The sequence below is a fragment of the Lygodium microphyllum genome, chromosome 4 (assembly GCF_053477565.2).
Source record: "Lygodium microphyllum isolate KBCC chromosome 4, Lygodium_microphyllum_v1.1.10, whole genome shotgun sequence".
In the NCBI taxonomy this organism is placed as follows: Eukaryota; Viridiplantae; Streptophyta; class Polypodiopsida; order Schizaeales; family Lygodiaceae; genus Lygodium; species Lygodium microphyllum.
The window spans coordinates 6738845-6745128 of record NC_141138.1 but is presented as its reverse complement, the minus strand read 5'-3'; positions in this window follow the sequence as shown (position 1 = coordinate 6745128).

Sequence of the window (6284 nt, the reverse complement as noted above, 5' to 3'; positions counted from 1 at the left end):
TTCATAACGCTTGACTAATTCTTTCTTGTAATTGCTCTACTAGCAATTAAGCCATATGTACTTGGGTGCAATTATCTTCCCTTGATATATGCACTTCACAAACTCCATCTTCCGAGTAGGTGAGATGAAATTTATCCTTTTCCATGACCTATTCTCGTGCAATAGTATGGAGCCTAACGTATCTTATACGAGAATCAAAGCAAGCATCTATCAATTTTAAAATACATTACTTATGACCGGAACCGCAGTTGGATTGATAGTGATGCCTTTGCCCGAAGCCTTGTTGTTGGTTGCAGGATTGTCATCCGCATGCGACATTCTTCGCTTGGAGGCCATCGTCTGCAGGTAGACTCAAGAGATTAAGAAGGTAGAATAGATTCAAGATGGAGGAGCCTAAGAGAAGATGGTTAAGTCGAGGATCGAGATAGAGGAAATCGAGCTAATTCTCTTCCTTGCAGCCTCTCGGGGTGACTCTTCTCTCTCTCTCTCTCTCAAGCTCTCTTTCAAGCTCTTCCTCACAATCTCTTGGAGGAGTATCCTCCTCTCTACCTCTCTCTCGCAGCCTCTCGGGGTCTCCTTATGCTTCTTATGCCTCTCCCATGCCTCATATTTATAGTGAATTAGAGAAGAGGGCTTGTGGTTGAAAAGTAGAGCTCTTTATGGAGGGAGATCTTGGAAAGATCAGTGATCTGATGCTCAGATCATAAATCTGATGGTTCCATTGGCTCCGAAAGGGAGGTAAAACCGCAAGACACTTGGTTAGAAAGCTCTTTGTTCACTGCTTCTTTTCTCTGTTCAAAGTGCTATCCACTGCTTGTGAACTGCGATCGCGGCGCGCGCGATTTCGCAAATCCTCTCTTTATTTTTTTCTTTTTATAAAATCTGCAAACTAGCTAAAATATCTCTTGTTTTTTTTATAAAAATGACATCCAATTTCTAAAAATCTCCATATTTTTTTAAGGATAATATCTAAAATATCTAAAATATACTAGTTTTGCCCAAAATCTAATATTTTTGGACCATAACTCATAAGTCTCGTTCACCTTGTAATTTACGTAAAAGATGGCTATGGTCCTTTTCAATCGGAGAAAAATATCAGATTTATGACTCTTGATTTTTCTAAATAAAATAATAAATAAAAATTATTAATATTTAATGTTAGTTAGTTTTTATCTTAGTTAGTCTTTAGTTAGTAACCTTACTAACTTATTAATTGACTAACTAACTTTCAAACTAACCCACTAACTTTTATTGTGCGGAGATATTACAAAAAGACATGATTAAAAAAAAAATATTTTAACTAACTGTTATGATTTTTCAATATGTAGCCTTTTGTAATGATTTGGTTCATTAATAGATTGATTTGCAACTTCAACCGTCACTAAGAACTTGCCCATGGAGTAAGAGCTCATTTAATCCATATTTGGTGGGGGTAACAGATTATTATTTCTAGGTTAAAGAAATTGATAAACAATAGGTATGCTATTAGATATAATATTTCGCATTTGCAGCTCCATTGTTTGCTGAGTTTCAAATCGGCTTTTGTGAGAGATGATGGTAGAAGTTCCTCTTCAATGGTCAATCGACTCCCAATCACTAGAATGCATTGTGCCCCTGAGGGATGGAAAGATTCTTGTGAGCTTTTTTTTTCTTCAATCACTTCTACCCCTTGATTGGAAGCTGGTAGGCTTGCATGCTATTTTCCAACTTGATGCTTATAGTGAAGAGATCGCAGTTCATGGCCAGTCGGATATCAATGGTGCAGAGCAATTTTTGCTTGATTCTTCTATTTCATGTTAGTATAAAATTGTACATTGTGATACCACTTTCACAATGGACCACGGTGAAGGACTATACACTGTAGAAAATAACAAACAAGCTCATTCACTTTCGGGACTTGTGGTAGACATTTCATCTGATTCCTTCGTAGAGACGTCATCTCAAACTTCTTCGCCACTTATAACAAATGCTTTTTGTGCACCCATATCAACTCCGGCTATTGACTTAGAGTTGGATGATGGACTTGATAGTTCTCATTCATTTCCACCAATAAAGAAATAGATTTTACCTTGGATTGCAAACAACCCCAAATGAAAGAAGTTAAAGGCTTTATTGCATATGAGTGAAGGCCCTTTTTTTGTTGGTGAGATTCCAAGAGAGTACAATGGTTTTGTTGCTTTCGTTCTTCTACCTACATATGTCACATCTTCAAACATGGATGGGATGCAGCAATAGTATGATGGTCATGTCTGGACAAGACCCCATCCAACTAATATCTTCCCTGATGCTACTTCAAGAATTAGCCATTGCCTTGGAGATTTGCAATGTCATCGAGTCAATTGTCCTTACTATGAGAGCAACAATCAACATAATAAAATGTATTTTCATGGTTACCTCAACAGCACAGTGAGCAAGGGGCTACTTGCAAGTGAAGAAAAACATTCTATCACTTGTCACTATTGTAGTAAAGTTGTCACTTGTTATGCAACTTGTAATTGCAAAGTTTATTATATTTTGCCAAAGGATACAAGCATGGAGAGATTGATGCTTCATGTAGGCACTCACACACACAATGTGCAACCAGGGACTTCAATGGCTGCAATAAAAAAAATTAGATCTCTAGTTCACTCGATTTTGCAAGTGAATCGGCACTGTGGTGCTAGGAAGATTCAAATGATTGTAGCAAAACAAATTATCATTGAATCTTTGACAACTAATAGTTCAAAGGTGGAGGGAGAACAAGAGCTTACAAACTTTTTGGAGGAGTTGATACCATTAGTTCAAAATCAAAGGTTAGTTTTGGTTATTCAAGTCTGCAAACTATGGTTTGTAGCATTGCTATTTGTTTAACAAACTTCCTTTTGTTGAGGTTACAAGTTAAATAGTATCGTGACATGCCAGAAAAAAAAGGAAACATGTATTGTTGGAGATGGCTTTGATAACATTTTGGAGTTGAAAAAAAATGCATGTTTTCCTTTTTTCATGGCAGTAGATTTCCAGGGCAAGGAGGGGTGTGTGAAAAAAGTTACATTTTCAAGATGTCTACTAAAGGACTTGGCTCTGGAGTGGGATTGGTAAATCGAATGCGACGCTCAAGAAATGGAGACCTTTGCAAGTTTTGGGTTTACTTTGACTTTACACATAGAATAGATGAGTGGGCAACAATGTCTTGTTCTGTGTACGATCCATGGTTCGTTCGGGAACCTTACTTGTTATCAATTTTCATTGACATATTTTAATTGCTAATCACTACATTTTTTATTATAGCTTGAAGGGGATCATGGTGATTGCTATTTGTGATACAAAGGAAGAGGACACAGAAACACAAATTCTCTTTTGGAGATGCCTTAATAATGTGATGCTCAAGTGTGGACACCCTCCTGCAAACTTTGCAGGTTTTATGGCGGATGAAGCAGGTGCAGATTGGATGGCGATCCGCACTGTTTTCAATGGGGGACCTGAGAATTTATTGGAAGGAAGAGAGTGATCATGTTTGTTTCACTAGGAATAAAGCTTACAAAAGCACATAACAAAATATGTGCCTTCAAACCTTCGGAAGCATCACTTGAATTTATGTGAGAGAGGTGGCGCCTTTCAAAATCCATTGAAGAGGGCAAGAGGAATGCCACAGCTATACAAAATTGGTGGCAACAAGTAGGACTACCTCGAGATAGTGCAATAGCATTGAAGAGATGGATCAAATGGTGGGAGAATAGGATAGACCATTGGGGTAGTACTACACATGTAAATGTTCTTATTTGTTTCTATTTGTTACATGCACATGTACTAATATCATTGGGGTGGAAATACCCAAGTATGAGAACAAAATAGACATGTAAGAGGAATTGTTGACTTTTTTTTTGGGTTGAAGGCTTCCTTGAGTCCTTGGGAGAGGACTTGTATTCCCAACACAAATATTTCTGAGAGCGTGCATGCAAGTTGGTTGGCAGGGGAGGATGGAAAGAAGAAAATTGGTTAATATGATGCATGCATCATTGACTTGATCAACTCACATATTCAATGTTCAAGGCAACTAGCCTTCATAACTAGAAGATACTTTGGAAGTGGTCCCGACATGGATGCTCTTATTAATAGGGTGGTTGCAAGAAACACCCCTTCACCTGCTTTCATAGCTTGAACAGTTCAAGGAGCAGTTCTTGGCACCCCCATGTATGGAGAGCCTTTCATTTTTGGGAACAAAGAAACAGTTCAAAGGAAAAGAAGAGCTCTAGATGGTTGTAGCTCTCATAAACCTGACTATGCAATGGAGTCAAGGGATAGAAAACAAAAAGGACGACCACGCAAGATAAATTTTCAAAATAGAAATGACCAAGCTATAGAAGTAGGCTTGGACCATGAGGTGCATGCAGTGCCAATTGAAATGGATCTCCCAACTAATATTGTCTCAGAGGAGGAAATGCATAGAAGTTTGTGGGCGGGCCATTCGAAGAATGCCCATTCATTGCAAATGAAAATGTTTTGGTATTATAAATAGAAAGAAGTGTTGCAATGTGATAGAAAGTAGATCACCTAGGTTACTATGCCCTTCATTTTGGTTTGAGAGGGAATTTCAAGGTAAGCCTATTGCACAATGGTTTTGGTTTTGCAGTCATGATGTGGAGCATACATGGGATGTTGATAAACAAGTTAAGTATGTGCCCTTGTGACCAAGGATTTGGTCTATTGACAAGGGCACCAATGCTTCTGTAGAGGAGATTTCAATTCTTGTAAAAGGAGGTTCTGCATTCAAGTATGATGGCATTCCACTTACCCCCAAAAAGACTACAACCCATGGGATAGGACCACTTAGCTCTTCAAGTGGCAAGCGAAGTAAAAAATGGAGATATGGTATTTCTAAGGATGCAAAAAGAAAAATTGCATTGGCTGAGGCATTGGATGTAGTTTTCATGGAAAAGAAAGTAGTGGTGAAAAATGAGAAAGTTATATGTCAGAGCATTTGTATGAGGTGCATGTCAATCCCGAGTCCTTTTGCACATGTCCTGACTTTCAAAAGAGAGAATTGGAAAGTAAACCCTTCCTGGCCCGCAAGCACATGTATTATGTCTACATTCGTGTGCTTGGGATGGACAAAAATCAACATATGATGATGCATCAACCTTCCCTTAAGCAAACTGATTTAAATTTTATGCTTGCTCTTCCTTGACGCATAAAATGCAAGTCAAAGACTTGAGAGTTTTATTTTGGTTATTGTTCAATGAGATGGGAACCATGCACTAGTGAATGGAAGATTTAAAGGACATATGAAGAAGTGAAGGTGGATGTTCATTTTGGATACATGATGTGAAGGGACCACATATTTGGTATTTTTCTTTTTGAGCATAATGAGAACTCTAGTAAAAGTAGACATTATAAATCATGGACCAGTTATCCATTTGTGGACGTGATTGGACAAGGATCTAAAAGTGAAATTATTGATAATGCTTTTTTAATTCATTGAGGGGGCCATCTATTTATAGGTTAGGGATCTCTTTATAAACTATGCTTATTTAGTATGCAAAGTAATTTCATTTTTCCTGATTTTGATGCTCCAACTTTATTTTTGTTTGAGCCAAAATTTTTTCAAGGTAATCTAGATCTTGCTCCTCTGCTCCTGTTATGAAAAGTATGCAAGTTTATTGTTTGCCTTTTGCTATGAAGAATACATCCATAAAGCTTGGTATTCATTGAGGGGGCTACCTATCTGTAGGTGATGGATCTCATTATAAATTATGCTTATTTTGTGTATAAATATAAAATTTTTCTTAGTTTTGATGCTCCAAGTTTATTTTTGTTAGTTGTGACAATTTTTTTCTCAAGGTAATCTCGAGATTTGATGCTCCAAGTTTATTCTTAGTTTTGATGCTCCAAGTTTATTTTTGTTAGTTGTGACAATTTTTTTCTCAAGGTAATCTCGATTTTGTTCCATAAAGCTTGTTGATCACTTTGTTTTAATTCCCCTTAGAGGGTTGTCTATATCCCTTCTAGATATGTTCCAGTTAAAGCTTCCTACAACCATTGCATATATGAGAAGCTTTTGAGTGACTAGTGAGAAGATGAGGAAGATATTGACCTTTGTTGCTGCCAAGTCCACATATCGATACTATATAATAGTTATATATAAGTGGCTTTCATAATTTACCAAAATAGTTGTAAGAGAAATAATTATATAGTCCTATATTGAGTTCTTTTTGTGTTTTGTTTAGATTGACTCATTATTTTAGAGATTAGTTTGATTGATAAGGGTACTTTTTGAGATGTGTGATAGCATCCCAAATTTGTTCATT